Source organism: Crinia signifera, chromosome 3 (genome assembly GCF_055691185.1).
Source record: "Crinia signifera chromosome 3, ASM5569118v1, whole genome shotgun sequence".
In the NCBI taxonomy this organism is placed as follows: domain Eukaryota; kingdom Metazoa; phylum Chordata; class Amphibia; order Anura; family Myobatrachidae; genus Crinia; species Crinia signifera.
The window spans coordinates 282,711,859-282,729,600 of NC_139219.1; the positions used below are offsets into that span (position 1 = coordinate 282,711,859).

The window sequence follows — 17,742 nt, forward strand, 5'->3', positions numbered from 1 at the left end:
TGTGCCATTATAATGGCATAAGATAAGATGGACTTGATAAAGTCCATTTTACATGGAATAAAATGGGAAATGGGCCAATATGGCCCATTTCTCATTGTATATGTCCCCGTCATGTCCAAATATAACTGCCCCCCCATTGTGAGCGGCACCTCAGTATTGACGTCAACCCAAAGCGTGGCGAGCGCAGCGAGCCCGCGAGGGGCGGCGGTGCGCGTCCTCCGACCTTTTCATACCCCTACTATCCACGTCGGCGTGGAGTTGAGAATAGAAAGTGTGGCGAGCGCAGCGAGCCACCGAGCCCGAAGCGTGGCGAGCGCAGCGAGCCCCGCGAGGGGACGCGGACACCTGTGAAGCCCGCGTGGGGACGCGGATACCTGTGAAGGTATCCGCGTCCGCTCGCCACGCTTCGGGCACGGAGGCTCGCTGCGCTCGCCACACTTTCTATTCTCAACTCCACGCCGACGTGGATAGTAGGGGTATGAAAAGGTCGTAGGACGCGTACCGCCGCCCCTCGCGGGCTTGCTACGCTCGCCACGCTTCGGGTTGGCGTCAATACTGGGGTGCCGCTGACAATGGGGGGCATTTATATTTGGACATGACGGGGCCATATACAATGAGAAATGGGCCATATTGGCCCATTTCCCATTGTTTTCTATGTTAGATGGACTTTATCAACTACATTTGATCTTGTGCCATTATAATGGCACAAGTCCGACGCGACCGACAGTATTTCAATGTTAAAAATATTTTAACATTGAAGCCTATGGAGAAATCGCGTCGGTCGCGTCGTGTGCCTTAACTTTAAGGCACACGACGCGACGCGATGGACCCGATTTCTCCATCGGGTTCAATGTTAAAAATATTTTAACATTGAAGCCTATGGAGAAATCGCGTCCGTCGCGTCGTGTGCCTTAAAGTTAAGGCACACGATGCCCGCGACGGGCGCCGCCAAAATACACAAGTACCGCTAATCGGTTATAAATCATACCCATTCGCTACCATAGTGGATCCTCTAGAGTTCCTGGTGTATTCTAACTTCTGCACCCTAATATCTCAAACAGTGCTATGCTGTTATCCTATGATAATAAATGAGTTGCATTGTGGTAAATTAGGTCTATCCATTCGTGACATTTAATGAAACCAATGAATTTAAATACATGAAATGTCAGCAAACATTATTAATGGTCATGGCTATGGAAAATAACAGCTAGAATTTTATTTAATCCAGACAAATTAAATGCACCTCGATAAAGCAGTGTAAAGCAAATCTGCTGACATGTGCAAGTCACTTAAAAAAAAATGTAAAATTGGAAACACCCATGGAGAATACCAACAGGTAACACAAACTAGCGCCCTTATGTAGACAGCGGGGAAACAAGGCTGCATAAATTTGGCTTACATTCTTTTACTTTTCCAAAGCAGGCACAGGACGGTCCAGCTACGCAAAGCATTTCAGCTTCACTTCCAGTAAGTCTGCCCAGTTATTTATAAGAACATTCCTTAGGCCGTTACATTTTAACAGAGCACGTACTTACGATTAGCTAGTCGTTTACAGAGGAAAGGCTATGGAAAAATCCCGAGGTCTTAAATGAAGAATGCAAGAATAGGTCGATATTGGCGATACAATATATGCAAATAATCCCAATCCCATTTTAAAAATAGAGTGCTTGTTTAGTCATCAAAACTGCATTGTGTGAAGGCTAGCAACGTGTATGAAGTAACATAATATAAGAGGTGGAAGCTGTATTTATTTACAATGGTAGAGACCGGTCTTCCGCAAAATAAAATATCTGCCTGAAAGTAATTCACACTTTTGAATCAATAACAGCAAATGCCTGAAAGGGCACAGGTCGCACGTTCCAAAACATAAAGATGCAAATACAGCCTAGAATTCAGTCTATCTTCTTTACAATAATAATAATAATAATAATAATAATAATAATAATAATAATAATAAATACACCTGCATATTACACCAACACTCCTGAAAAGCACACTGGAGCTTGTTAACACACTGTCACTGTAAGTATGCAGTTTTAATAATACAGGTTGAGTATCCTGTATCCGAATATCCAAAAACTGAAATATTCCAAAAACCGTGATTTTAAGAATTTTTTATTTATTTACTCCCCCCCCCCAACCCCTTTTTTGATACTTACCACGTCCCCCCGGCATCAACAGCGGGCTTCAGGATCCTCTTCATTGGCATCTCCGGTCCCAGGGGTGTATTGCGCGCCTGCAAACTGGTGCAATGCACCACTGGGACAGCTGAAGATAATCCTACAGGTACAGTAAGGACGTTAAAAAAAAAAAAAAAAAATCCCAAAACCGAAAATAATCCCTTATGCGAAATGATCATGGTCCCGAGCATTTCCGATAAGGGATACTCAACCTGTAATAGTATTCATACTGCAGCAGGCATGATAATTATAATTGTATTTACATATTTATCTATTTCTATACAATAGTACATCCCCCATTCTCATGTTTTTAAGGTATGGGAAACTGTAGAATTGCAGTGGTAGATGAAATGGGGATTAAACAGAACAGGTCTATAAAGGACATTCAGTCACTTTTTATTTATGAGTCACTGTAAAAAGGAGTCCGTAGTAAGACTTACAGTTTGCATCTGGCGTAGCGTTCTGTTCAGACCATGCACTTCCAGGTATCTGTACTTCCCAACATATCTAGTTGCTAATTACACAAAGCAACAGGTGGAATCCCGGAAAGACAGATCCAGCAGGTATATTACTGGCCTCTGTAAGGAAGAAACATGCAAATTAAATAACACACCCAAACATATGAGACATGTTGACATACATGAACATTTAATTGGGACAACTGAATCAGTTAAATTTACAGCTTTGCTTCTTCCGTTTCCCGGTACAGATGATCATTATCCCAATACAAAAAAATAATTATATGTATGCTGTGTACAAGGGGGGTTAGGTGCTAGCCTGGGTGTTATATAATTTTAGATTTTAACGTATACAGGTTCTTTCCCTTAAGGAAGAAGCACCAGGCCTGTTCATATGGCCTCACAGGGAAACCGCTTTTTTGTAGGTCCAATAGGTGTCTCCTGCTCATGTAGTTTGATAGTACAGACAATCTCTCAAGTCTCCTCACAGCCAGGAGAAGTGTTCAACAGCTCAGATTCAAATGTTTTTGAATATTTAATTTGTCATCCTGATGAGGAATATTGGAAAATGTTCAATCCCATTGATCTCCATTCAAGATAATTTTTCTTCTGAGAGCCACCATCTATGCTGTTATATGTATCTCTATCAGAGGCACATCAATTAAAATTAATAAAAAATATTAACTTTTTTGGGTTGAGTATGATTTCCCAACAGCTGGGATCGCAGCAGTACAAAGAGGCCCCGTTCGGCGCGCTGTGGAAACGGTGGCTCACTTTTGCTCACCACAAGGTTCTAAATTCCCCATATATGGGGGTCGTCTTGTGGACCATCCAAAAGGGAGAATAGACCCTGGGTGCTGGGATTTTGGCTGGTGGTAATGCCAGCAGTCAGCATCCTGACCGTCGGGATCCCAACCGTCAGCATATTAACTACAGCCCACTTCTACATGTAATCTAGGTATTTCGTAAGTAAGTGAATAAACAGAGTAACCCTATACAGGGAAAACGGGGTACTTATGTAGTATCTGGGCTGCCGATTTTTTGATTGTATGCCTTAAGTTAAGGCATACAATCAGATGCGATGCGATATCGCATCGCATCGCATACGACCATGCGATGCGATGCGATGACCCGATTTTTCCATAGGATTCAATGTTAAAATGGACTGAGTCCATTTTAACATGGAATTCAATGGGAAAAGGGGTCCTTTTCATACCCCTACTATCCAAGTGGGCATGGAGTTGGATATAAACCTGTGGCGAGCGTAGCGAGCCACCGAGCCCGAAGCGTGGCGAGCGAAGCGAGCCCCGCGAGGGGACGGTATTCTGTGTCCCCTCGCGGGGCTCGCTACGCTCGCCACGCTTCGGGCTCGGTGGCTCGCTACGCTCGCCACAGGTTTATATCCAACTCCATGCCCACTTGGATAGTAGGGGTATGAAAAGGACCCCTTTTCTCATTGAATTCCATGTTAAAATGGACTCAGTCCATTTTAACATTGAATCCTATGGAAAAATCGGGTCCATCGCATCGCATCGCATCGCATGCGATATGGTCGGGTGCGATGCGATGCGATGGACCCGATTTCAAAATCGGCAGCCCAGTTACTACATAAGTACCGAAAACGGAAAACATAAGGAAGCATGATCGGAAGGGAGTACAAAAGGAGAATCATATCTAAAAGCCCCATGTCTAAAGTTTACTATAACAAATAAAAAAAAAAAGGTGACTGATACACCTTTCCCACTGCAGCTCTTAAACGGTAATTTGCCATTTTTTTAGCCTTTTTAAATGGGTAGAGCTGCAGTGGGAATGCTCCAGGTTGCTGTACCCATTTAAAAATACCATTTTTTAAAAAATGGGTAAAAAGCAGAGTTTTACCCATTTAAGAGCCATTTTTTTACCAGTGGGAAAGGGTCTTAAATGGTATTTAGTAATAATAATAAAGGTTAAGAACATGATTGGCTTCCTGCTTGTGATGACTGTACAGTCACTACATCCAGGAAGTAATCACAGCAGACAGTAGACGGAGAAGAGCTAAAACGTTTTTGTGCTGTACTGCTGTTTACATTCTGCTACCATGCCCAGTTGGACAGAGGAGGATATCAGGGAACTCCTTGGAATTCGTGGGAAAGAAGAAATCATCTGTCAGATGACCGGTACGGTAAAGGATGCTGCAATATACCATAATATAAGCAATATGATGGCAGCATCAGGATTTATAAGAACCACTACGCAAATTATAAATAAGCTGAAGGCATTGAAACGATCACATGCTGAAGCCAGCAGCACAACAGAAGAAACAAGCATGAAATCAGCAGAGACATGTGCTCTGTCTGCCATTACTGCAACACTGATCAGACCACTCCCCACCCGCTCCTTTTGTGCTCTCAAAACGTCATCAGTGTGGGCCTGTGGGGGCAGAAAAGTCCATTCTATATGACAGCCCATGTTTACTATGGGTTTAAATGGGTTGCTTAAACTGGTATATTTAAATGGCAAATTATTCCCCATTCAGACCACACTTAAAAACCGATATTTTGCAGATTTTTTACCGTTTAAAACGGCAATCTTTGCGGACAGAAAAGGTGCAGGACCACTTTACCGTTTTACAAAAGCAGTTTTTGTAAAACGGTTAAAATGGAGGGTCCTACCCGTTTAAGACCCGGTATTTTGGCATCAAAATCGGGTCTGAAACGGTATTTAGGACCCAGCCAATAAGCTGGGTCCTAAATTCAGCGCAGTGAATATTTAATGAGCGCTCATTAAATATTCATTGCACTGGAGCCCCCCCCCCCCCACCCCTCTCCACGCAGCCGATACCTCCTGAGTTTGCAGATCCCGGCAGCCGCAGTACTGTATGGAGTATGGACCGATGCGCTTTTGAAGAAAAAAGGGACTTTCGGAAAATGGCTGCCCCCATACGAAAGACCGTTTTTTTTAAAACTGGTTTTCCTATGGGGCAGTCATTTTCCGAAAGTCCCTTTTTTTTTTCAGAAGCGCAGCCGTCCATACTGCCGGGACGGGGGGGCTTTGTTAGCCCTAGGGGGGGGGGGGGTGTTAACCCGCGGGGAGGTGGGGGGGCATGCTGAAGACTGGCTTTGACCCTGTATTTGGAAAGTTTTCAAAAACAGGTCTGCCATTGTCCAAAAAAAACGCACTTAAACGGTAATATACCGTTTAAGAGATGCGGTGTGTAGGGGGTTTTACCTGGCAGACCCCTTTTTTGGAAACGTTTTCAAATAGAGGGTCAAAGCCAGTTTTGCGGTCTGAAAGCAGCATTACTGTTTAAGAGCTGCAGTGGGAAAGGGTCTTTATAGCTCTTACCCGTTTAAAGACCCATTTACAAATACCTGGTCTTTACCTGTTTAGGCAGTGGGAAAGCAGCATGATTATCTAATATGATTGAGTTAAATGCACTACCAACCTGAAGACGCGATGAAGGCCTCATGGAAGCGCAGATATTGTGTAGATACTGGACAACGTGACCCATGTGAAAGTCCCGATTCGTCAGAATCGGCCACATCGTTTAAAATATCGTCTAATGTGTGTCCAGATTTAAGAGTAGATAGGTAGTGGAGGTTTGTACCCATCATGGTTACTCCATGGAGACCAAGTTGTCTGCGAAAAGTGTTGGTGCTATTATGGGGAATAGTAGTGATACACAATGTTTTTTTCTATAACTGCATAGGGCAGATTCAAGTGTAAAATCTTTTTTGGCATTTGTATGCATTTAAAATAGGTCATAAGAGTTTTAAACATGGAACATACATTGCAGAGGAGGGTGGCTCAACATTGGTGATGGTTTTAACAAAGTTGTGGCTCTCTCCCCAAAAGCATTTGTTTTTAGGACACATCCATCAAGTGTGCAACAGGATGTCCCTGAGCGCATTATCTCCAATATAGAGCGATGGTGGTCAGGAAGAAGAGAACAGGGGAGTTAGAACTTAATATCATTGGTAAAACACCGGAGAACAGTTTTGTTTTTTTTCCCCCAATTCATATCAAGACTTTAATCTTAGCTGGTTTAGTTTTCATTTTGAACCACTCTAGTCTGTAGGCTCCAGTGTCTGCATCTTGTCCCTTTACGACAGCACTTTGCAGGGAACGGTTAGAGGTTGAATAGGTGTATAATATTAAACAACAGTGAGTAGAGTTTAACCCTTTGGATAATGGGCTATACTATACATTGTTGTCCAATGATACTCTTGATTGTATTTAATTTTTGTAATAAAATCACTTTTGAAAGGATAATGGGCTATGTCAACAGAGCGACTGAAGCAAAGAACTTTCAACAATGTGTTCTCATTGGCTTTGAGATGGGTTGTAGAGTTTACTTTGTAAGTATTGATAAAACGTTACTGTGGAGTAAATTGAATTAGGAAATATAGGTCAGTAAATCCTAATAAAGATCTTAAAAGGATGAATACCTGAAGGATATAAGCATTATGACGAATCCTATTGTTAAAAAATGTTGTGTGCTAATCCTGGACTGAAATTCAGCTCATTCCATAGCAGGACTAACAGGGAGTGATAGAATTTAATTTAAGAAGACTCTACTGCGATAGTCCCAAATCAACAACAAAAATAACACTATAGGCTTTTGACTCAGACATCTACTATTAGGTCCAAAACACATAAAAGGGAGCCCGAGGAAAACATTGGTGTAAATGGAAGTCCAGATTCTAATGTGGGAGGAAGGTTTCACAATACATTGAAGTGCCAAAATTCATGGGATAGGTGCCTCATATCCTTTATGAGCCCCATTTAGCCTGGGTAAGTGCTTCCACTCAACAAGGCATGGATTCCACAAGTGGCAGAAAACCACTGAAAATGTTGGACCCATGCTGTCTGTATAGCTTCCCACAGCTCCCTGACATTTGCAGGATCTTCAATGAGAATGTACATCTTCACCACATCCCATTAATGTTCCATTGTTTTCATGTTGGATAAGCAAGGTGGTCACACCAGTCGCTGGACATTTCCAGAATGCTCCTCAAACCAATTCTGGACAATTAGAGACCAATAAAAATGCATTATCTGCTAGAACAGAGGTTCCCAAACTCGGTCCTAGAGGCACCCTAATGGTCCAGGTATTAAGTTTATCCATGCTTGGCCACAGGTGACTTAATTAGTAGCTCAGTCAGTCTGATTTAACCATCTGTGCTGAGCCATGGAGAGACCTAAAACCTGGACCGTTGGGGTGCCTTGAGGAATTCTGTGCTAGAATATTCCATTGTCGTGGGGAATAATGAAGTCCATGAAGTAGTGTTCCCGCTAGGCTGTTTTAGCGGGGCGCTGCACCCTGCCCGATTTTTACAGGGCAAAATGCGCCCTGCCCTGCTAGCAGCGCCCCGCTAAAACAGCGTGGTGCCTGCCCTGGCTTTGTGCACGGGGAAGCGCAGCGCCGCCTTAGACGGCGATTCCCAGTGCTTCCTCGGCAGCACGGTAACTTCGGCGGTGCCGGGCCCGCCTCCTTTAGTGACGGCGCCGGCCGGGCCCGCCCCTTTTCGTGACGCCGCGGCCCGGTCTGCCCCCCTTGCGCTGCCCCCGTGCAGCAGCGCCCTGCCTGCCCTCATTTCTAGAGGGAACACTAATGAAGGGCTGCAAATAGTTACCAAAGTAGCAGTTACCAGCCAATGACATGTTCAGACTGACCAGTGACCCAAACCATGCCATGTGAACACACACCACAACATTATGAAACCACCAAGCTGCCATGTTGACAACTGGGATTAATGGACTCAGAGGCTGCCCTAAACCCTACCATCAGCCCAAGACATCTCAAACTGGATAGTGCCACATTTTGCCAGTCTTAGTGGATCCAATTAGCAACATCGCAAGCCCAGGAGAGGTGCGGTTTCCAGTGTATATGGGTTAACAGTGCCACTGGTGGATTTTCTACTCCCATATCCAGTACCCCATGGAAGCTAAAAGAACAATGCACTGACTTGCTGGATATGCACCTGGTACCTCATGCATTAAATATTGCGTTGGTTTGAGCCAGTGTCATTTGTCTGTTACCATGGACAATTCAAGTTAGATACATTTAACACATATATGGCTCAAGGGCGATGAGTTGTCAACACATCCAGGTGGCATATAAAACAATAAAACACAAAATCAATAAATATCCTGATATTGAAACTGTTAAAATATAAACTGAGGGAAGGGTAACTACAAGCGTACCCGCACTCACGGAAAAGTTACGAGAATGGTGCACATAAAAGGTTTCTTTAGACCTGAAAGGGGTTCACCATAGGTGCTATTTCCAAAATCAAGTGTAGGATGCGTACCATACTCACAGGTTAATGTGTTTATACAGTCATATTAAGGTATCTTTATTAGAGGTCCGTTTGTCACGGAAAGACTCCTCTCACCAATTGTTGATATAAAATGGAAACACAGAGGTTTTGCTTTCAAAGATGGTGGAAAAAACAGATGGTTGTTTGATACCATTTTTGCGCTGATGTCTGAATGCAGCTGGCAATTTGAAAAAAGAAGGTGTCACCACCTTCCAACAAATGGAATACAACAAAATATTTTCAAATTACCCCTAGCGCTTTCAGATGACTTACACTAAATTGAATAGTTAAGTGTCCTTTATGACTTGTGCAGAAATGTCCTTGAATGTTTCACAAGAATACATCTGAAACCAAGAGCATAGTCCTGCAATGTATAGTATGGAAGGAAGATATGTCCAAATTCAGTACTTCTATAAAAGAAAAAGGAATAGTTCAATACCACTTGCTGGAAGGGGATAACAATTTTTATTTATGCACTCACAATTTCAATGTAATAAAAAACATATAGTCTCCAGCCAGTGATATGGTGGGGAGGTTACACCCAATCTTTCTCCAACGATCCTAAAGGCTCCGGAACCTCTTTGGTCGAAAAGGAAATCAGGGGGTAATTTGAAAATATTTTGTTGCTTTCAAAGATGGTGACAAGGTTTTTATTTTAAATAAGATACAAATAACTGGGAACACCAGATGGAATGGTATGGCACCTTGGGCCTTATTCTGGTCTGTGCGGACGGAGCCGAATATGCGGCCAGCACGGTGCGTCCTAAACCCCGCCTTTCGTACGGATCGCTCACTCCGTCCGAATGCGGTAAGAAGCTGTCCGAACGGACCGCAAGTGTATTTCTCATGAATACACCTCCTCCATCTCAGGGAACCTCCCCCCATCATTCGATGGTCGAAAACCATCGAATGCAGGACCGAGTGGTCAGGCAGCTCCCGCAACCTCAGATCACACGGGCATTTCTCCGTGCAAAAGCAGGGATCTGGGCGGGCAGCGGACATCCGGCAATGTCATATGTCCGCCCCCCACACGTGCGTCACGGCCGCATTACCATACGTACGCCCAGCGTTTTCATGGGAACGCCCATGAAAAGGGCTGTTTGGGCTCATATGGTAATGAGCCCAAACAGCCCTTCACGCCCCTCTCCACCCCCTGTTCGTAGTGTACACATTTCATGCGGAATTTGGACGTGCGTCCCGTTCGCACATGCGCAGAGACGCCTCTGCACATGCGCAGACACAAAACATCGGCAGACCGACCGCACGCGGACATTACTGCACCAACCAGAATAAGGTCCCTTGTGACTGGGGTATTGGCCTTATACCCCAATCGCTGTGATTCCCAGGATTAAGTACAGCAAGCTCCTCTCTTGCAGGCTTACTACTGGTGTAGGTCTCAGCATTTCCAAAACAATACAATTTGGAGTAGCCTACCATTACATCCTACTATGCCATGACTTTTGGGAATTTTGGAATTAAAATTAGTATAGTGGTGTAATTTTACTTTCATAATATTTACAATGCTACTAAACAGCAAGCTTCATCTTTAGCCTTTCCAATCTAATCACTTATTTAAGGTTAAAAAAAATTTGGGATGCTGCTGTGCTAACCAGTTGTTGCCACAGGAATTTGTCAAAATAGGTGTGCAAATTGCCAAGCAAACCTTTTTTTTTTTTTTTTTATTAACCCTGTGAGTGCCAGCATTGCTGTGAGCGTTCCTCAAAATATTTGTTCTTATTGACTTGGCTGTATTTGTATTTATCTATACAGGTTTTATCTATACAGGTTGAGTATCCCTTATCCGAAATGCTCAGGACCACGAGCATTCCGGATAAGGGAATATTCCGGTTTTTGGAATATTTTTTTTTAGCCATACTTACCTGCCCCTGGTGGGTCCCCGATGGTCCCTCGGCTTCCATGGAGTCCTCCGGCGTCCACCAGCACCGTCTCTGGCGTCTCCAGCGGTCCCAGGAGTGCTTTGCGCAAGTTCCCAGGCGCGCCGGTGACGTCACCAGCGCGCGCGCTCGCGCAAAGCACTCCTGGGACCGCTGGAGACGCCGGAGAGGATGCTGAAGGCCTGCTATGGACGCCGGAGGACTTGGTAAATATTAAAAGAGGGTTGGGGGGGGGGGGGGGGATTTGAATTATTCCAAAAAAAACAACAACACGGTTTTTGGAATAATTCGGATACGGGATGCCCGGATACGGGATACCCGACCTGTATTAAAAGAACAGTCGCTGTAAGTGATACTGGCATTTTAAGCTGATATTTTGAGGATCAGCAACGCTGGCACTCAAAGGGTTAATTATCCATTAGCCAGAAGTGGAGGATGTCTTTCCTGAAATAGGATGGGCTGAGCAGGTACAGAAATAATTGTTGTTTTCCCTCAGTCATTAATGCAATCATCTTTAGAAAACAATGGTGATTGTGGAAATGTGCTGATTATTACTGGCAAAGGGGAGGAGAAGAGCAGGACCTGAGCGGTGTGACGCTACTGCTGGAAGTGTATGTGCACAAGAAAGGGGGCAGTAAAGAGTCAGCAAATTTACATAGTGGCAAAATGAGTACTCCTAACGGTGGATCACAGGGAAGCACTAGTCTGGGGAATGAATAGCTGTGGGGATTCCTGCGCTAAAGCAGCAAAAGGTCGACATGCAAAAAGGTTGACACAAGCATTAGGTCGACATGGGGTTTTTCGCTGTTTTTTAAGCCGACAGGCAGTACATCATGCCTTACCATCCACTAGGGCGTGGAGGGAGAATAAAATAGTGTGCCAAGCATAGCGAGGCACCGTGCCCGAAGCATTGCGAGCGCAGCAAGCGATGCAAGGAGATGCAAGGAGATGCGGTGCACTTCAAACTGTGTCCATGTCGACAATCAGGTAAAAAAACAACAGTGAAAAACCCCATGTCGACCTTTTGACTGTCGACCCAACGCGTGTGTCGACCTTTCTGCATGTTGAACTAATGGTGTCGACCTAATGGTTGTCTATCTTTTTGCTGTAGATCCCTTGTTTCGGTTCCATGCTTCTAATAACAATGTACTCCAGAGCAAACTTATTTTATTCCATCTGCCAGATCAGTCTATACATACAGCAACGACTGGAAGAGGAGTGCCAAGGTTCTGCAAGGCACCAGTGTATTGATTGCCATCTTTGGTTATGTGCTGCATTTTGAGTAACACACACACACACACACACACACACACACACACACACACACACACACACACACCTTTCCAGAAAGAAGAAGATTAGCCCAGTTACCACCAGATTTTTTGTTTGTTTTTTTAAACTTATACACGCAACTTAATAGTAGATTGCTCCAGTTATAGATAACACTAAAGTACAGTAGTTCTAAGGAATCCAGCTGCTTCCTGTGGTTAACAACATTTCTGTGGCTTTGCATTTGAAGTGGAACAGGCTAAGCTACTTGCTGTCAAGTGTGTGAATGAGTAGGGCAGCCAATGGCAAAGTTCTTGAATCTAGGCCCGAAAGGAAGAAACCGTGACTGCCCGGTACAATGATTTGCATCTCGAATGCAATGTATACAATACATAAATAACTTTTGTGTAAAAGCAATAAAGTGGCACTGGAAGTATAAATAAGCAAGTATAAAATGTGCCCGCTACGATATGAATGCTTCTATTTTAAGTATTTACAGCCTGCAAGAAGGACAGTTAGAAGCTGATTGTATTTAATCTCTCACTTTTGAACATAACACATCTCCCCCCTAAAAGGTGGCCATACATCAGAACCACCTGCGTACAAACTGCAAGCGATTATTTGTGCTTTAAAAAGCACATACTATCTGCTTACCACCGCAAGAAAAGACGATGGACCATACATGCAGCATGTATGATCTGAGGATTGACCTCTCATCCTGTGCATCGTACCGATATTCCACACATTCAATCGCACAACCCGTTGAGATACTTTGTTCGTGCCTAAGATCGTTCTAGTGTACCTTAAGACATAAACCACTCTGTATTCAGTAGAACACAAACGCAGCTATAGTGCCCACTGAATAAACATGCAGGTAGTCAATGGAAGGATTTTGTTTTTAGCTGACTATTCACTGGACAATACCAAATGGTTTCTTAATGGCCCTGCAACACACACCAACATTGTAGCAGAGCCCTGTAATGGATGGATCTTTCCTGGGGCTGCTCATTTTAACTGCAATAAAACAGCTGATCTGTGGGATATCTTCTCATTCAAAATGAGCTTCAGCTCCATTACTCCCACAGCCAGCCCTGAGGCTTATTTTATTGGAGGAGCCTAAATGACTTCCTATTAGTGCATAAAGCATTGATTGTAATCACTTTCATCCCACAGTTCCCCACAGACCTGTAAAGCAATCAGTACGCTAAGTACTGTCTGTATCCAGAGCCAGAACAGAGCAAAGAGTAAAAAGCATGGGAGTTACCCATGGGCAGTACCTAGTTTATGCTACTTCTTTATTTAACCTCCTCCAGGTTAAAAACCATTGATGGCACTCACATATATTAGACTCAAAACAGTTGTTCCACCTTCCATACCAAACATTTCGGCTTTTTTTTTTTTTTTATATGCATTCATTCCAAAATCTAAACTATACATATTATATACTAAATTAGCTGCTTTTTTTATTACTACAATTTTATAAGGAGAGCATGTATAAATACATACATACACTGGAGGATAGAAGGTTCTTTTCTTTTGAGAACTCCATCTCTGCTGAGGGACCGGGTTCACAGTTTAATTCACCGTATACTCCTGCTTCAAGAGACTCAGGAGATTCCAATGATGGAAACAGGGAACACAGAGCAATGTACTGTACTCTGGTGCGTCACTATGCAGAGGTAAAGCTCTTATTTCCAAATAAAATGACCTCAGCAAGGCCCAAGTGTCATTGCTCAGATTTGGTCCATGTCTCAACACCTGCGCTATTATGAAGCAGAAACCATCCCCCAGGCGACCAAGCAGAATAACGAAAAGGACCAAGAAAGGTCATTGAGTTGTATACACAGCGTGAACCGTATTTACCAGTGTACCACACTACTAAAGTTGTAGTATCCACTTAGGCATCAAACAGTGGAGGCTCAGCCCTACCCTTCTCCCCTCACATTTGAGAAGTAGTAGTCCATGCCGTTTGCATTGCTTCATTCATATAGTACAGAGCTGACTGGCTCTAGGACCCAGTCAAGGCTCTCACAGCTTGTCCATCCTGCAGAATGCACTATTATAAGCAGCCATGCAGACTGTCCTTCTCTTCAGATGCATCTTGGGCTTCCCACACCCTGCTACACATTCTCTGGCTCCAACGAAACATTTGCACCATCATTCACTTATACTACTACTGCTATATGTATAAACCAGTGATTTTCAACCTTTTTACCTTGCGGCACACTCAATAAAATTTTTAAATTGCCAAGGCACACCATGAGATCCCCACAGGGCAAAACACATTGGACCCACAAGAAAAAAAAAAACTATTGGCCCCCATATAAAAAACAATCACACTGGTCCCCACAGGTAACAAAATAAAATACATTGGCCCTTTACATGAAAAGAGACCAGTAAATAACAGATGAACTGGTGGTGCTGTAAACTGGTTTCGGCATCTCTAGATCTGGGGCACACTTGAGAACAGCTCAAGGCACACTAGTGTGCCATGGCCCAGTGGTTGAAAACACTGGTATAAACCATCACTGCTTACGTGCCCAAGCACCCTGCTGCTCACACAGTGAGTTTAGAGACAAACTACAATGCCCAGCATATCCTGTATGCTCCTGGCTGCTGCTGTATAGCCCCTACATTACTACTGTTTAAGCCCTGCATCTGATAGGTGGTTTGGCCCTGGACACATTAAGTGATTTTGGGGCGCAAAATTGATCTCTTGGCCCCCTGCAACCTGAAACACTGACGCCCCTGACTGTACATACAAGCTTTTATCACGGGATGGGTAAAACTTCAGCTACCAGCCTCTTGTGACAACATTTTTACAGGAGTTTAAAATAGATTTCTCCAGACACAAACGTTAGTGCCTGCCCAAGTAAGGGAGGACAAGTTAAAGGTATGACCAGCAATCGCATAAGCGCGACTTTGGCCACTATAAAAAAAAAAACTAATATTTCAAACAGCGTTAAAGCTTAGGGGTTTTCAATACAGAGGTCTTTTACAGTATGTAAGGAAGGCTAACAAAACCAATGCTTGTTTTGATCCATAAACTGGCATAAATTGGACAAGCACATATGGGTACCAATAGCCAGAGGAAGATCTGATTGTCAGCACTAACCTGGGTGTGTCCTATTTTCCATTTACGATGAACAAACAAGAGGAAAAAAAAAAAAAAAAAAAGGTTTGTCTTTATGAAGCTGATATTTTATGCACGCAATCCCGTTCCCCAGCAAACCTGCCGTTTATCTATTCAGTGTGAACCAAACATCTGCCTTATGTGGAGGCTGCACCTTTGTGCATCACAGGCCAAGCAGTGATACAGGTGCAATTTTTTAGACCGCTATGAAAAAATAAAAAAAAATAAAGATAAAACATACAACCGCACCATATCGCAAGTCAAATGTGCGATCTCCCCCCGATATTCGCACATGTAATAGGGTGCAACTTTTTATACAAAGTCAGAAATCACTTGCGATTTCTAGTAACGGTAACATGCGATTTTTCACTAATAGAAGTGTACGGATTTTTGTTCTCATTAGTAGAAAAAAAAAAAAGAAAAAAAAATGGTGTGGGGTCTCTCTCCCCCCAAAAGGAGCATCTCCTCTCCCATACAGGAGTACCTGTGATATTATGCAGAGGGATTCCCACTGACCTTAGTCACTTCGCTAAGCCCTGATTTGCTCTAAGCATTTCCATGGAGATGCCTACAGCCAATCAGGGCTGTGCAATTTGCAGAAAACAAGCCATTTCTTTGGCCAGTAGGGCCAGACCAAAAATTTACACACACCATAATGCCCATCTGGGGGACTCGCAAGGCTGAGAATTCACAGGGTGTGTGTGTGTGTGTGTGTGTGTGTGTGTGTGTGTGTGTACACACTTGTATTTCTATCTTTATTGGGACACAGACCAGACAGCACATCAACACTGACAAGACATCAGACGTTGTTAAAAATTGCTGAAATTAGGTCCCCAAGAGTCAGGAATGTGGAGGCAAGAGTGGACACATGTCCCAATTACCCATAATCAAACCAGGCATATCCCAGAGAATCACGTTTTCCAGACCAGAATGTGTGTGCAATGCAGATTGGCTGATAAGACGAGAACATTTGTATTTTTAGGGGGTGAAGCAGTGGTGGCCACTGGCCACTGTGGGAGGTGCTCGCTCCGTCCCTCCAATCGGGTGCATAAGAGACCTTCCAAAAAAATTTTTTTTTTAATGAGCTCCAGTTGTGCCCATCGGCAAGAAGCACAGTACTTTCAATAGCAATATCGGTACTCTTTACCTAGAACGGCGCCCACGATTGAAATCGCGGGCATCGCGGGTAAAATCGCGGTAATCGCGGCATCGCGGGTAAATCGCGGGTAAATCGCGGGTACATCAAAATCGGGTACCCGCGATTACCGCGATTTTCCCATAGAGAACAATGTTAAAAAGCCTGATTGACCGCGATTTTAGCGTTAAATGCCTCAATGCCCGCGATTTTCCCATAGGAATCAATGTTAAATGGGCTACAGAGCCCAAATAGCCCCAATTAACCCTTAAATGTCCCCCCAATTTTTGTACGCCACCCCACGATCCACGCCAACCCGAAGCGTGGCGAGCGCAGCGAGCCCGCGAGGGGCGGCGGTACGCGTCCTACGACCTTTTCATGCCCTACTATCCACGTCGGCGTGGAGTTGAGAATAGAATAGTGTGGCGAGCGCAGCGAGCCACCGAGCCCGAAGCGTGGCGAGCGCAGCGAGCCCCGCGAGGGGACGCGGATACCTTCACAGTTATACGCGTCCCCTCGCGGGCTTCACAGGTGTCCGCGTGGCCACGGACACCTGTGAAGCCCGCGAGGGGACGCGCTTACCTGTGAAGGTATCCGCGTCCCCTCGCCACGCTTCGGGCTCGGTGGCTCGCTGCGCTCGCCACACTATTCTATTCTCACACCACGCCGACGTGGATAGTAGGGCATGAAAAGGTCGGAGGACGCGTACCGCCGCCCCTCGCGGGCTCGCTGCGCTCGCCACGCTTCGGGTTGGCGTTGATCGTGGGGTGGCGTTAAAAATTTGGGGGGACATTTAAGGGTTAATGGGCTCTGTAGCCCATTTAACATTGATTCCTATGGCCAAATCGGGTGGATTGAGGCATTTAACACTAAAATCGGGTCCATCGCGGCTTTTAACATTGCTTCCTATGGGAAATCGGGAGCATCGCGTCGCGGGCATCGCGGGTACGTTTATGGCCGGCCGCGACGCGACCGACGCGATTTTTCAGGTTTAACATGGTTTTCAATGGGAAAATCGCGGGCATCGCGTCGGTCGCGTCGCGGGCAGGCATAAATGTACCCGCGATGCCCGCGACGGGCGCCGTTCTAGGTAAAGAGTACCGCAATATCAATGTTATTAGCTGAAAACTCAAGGCCTATCTGGTCTCAGTTGCATTAAAAGTATGTACAGATGAAGCGGCACTTGTTCATCTCGCCGGCGTGCCAGAGCATTCCATCTCGTCGCACTGATTGCCACCACAGGGGTGCAAGAGCATGCATCCAATCGTGCTCCAACGAAGCAACAATTGAATAGCTCAGTTGGTTGCTATCTGCTGGTGCTTTGACATTGAATTTCCCCATTGAATGTAAAAGTGAACTGGTTTCCCTGT

General features: G+C 44.6%; 1 protein-coding gene across 1 annotated transcript in view; it reads right to left on the reverse strand.

Annotated features, from left to right (window-relative positions):
* The window catches only part of PIK3CB (phosphatidylinositol-4,5-bisphosphate 3-kinase catalytic subunit beta), a 131,410-nt gene that overhangs the window by 82,138 nt on the left and 31,530 nt on the right, over positions 1-17,742 (reverse strand). The window contains exon 2 of the mRNA XM_083178300.1: positions 2,621-2,758. The gene's annotated coding sequence lies outside the window, so the exon portion shown is untranslated. The remainder of the gene's footprint in view (positions 1-2,620; positions 2,759-17,742) is intronic.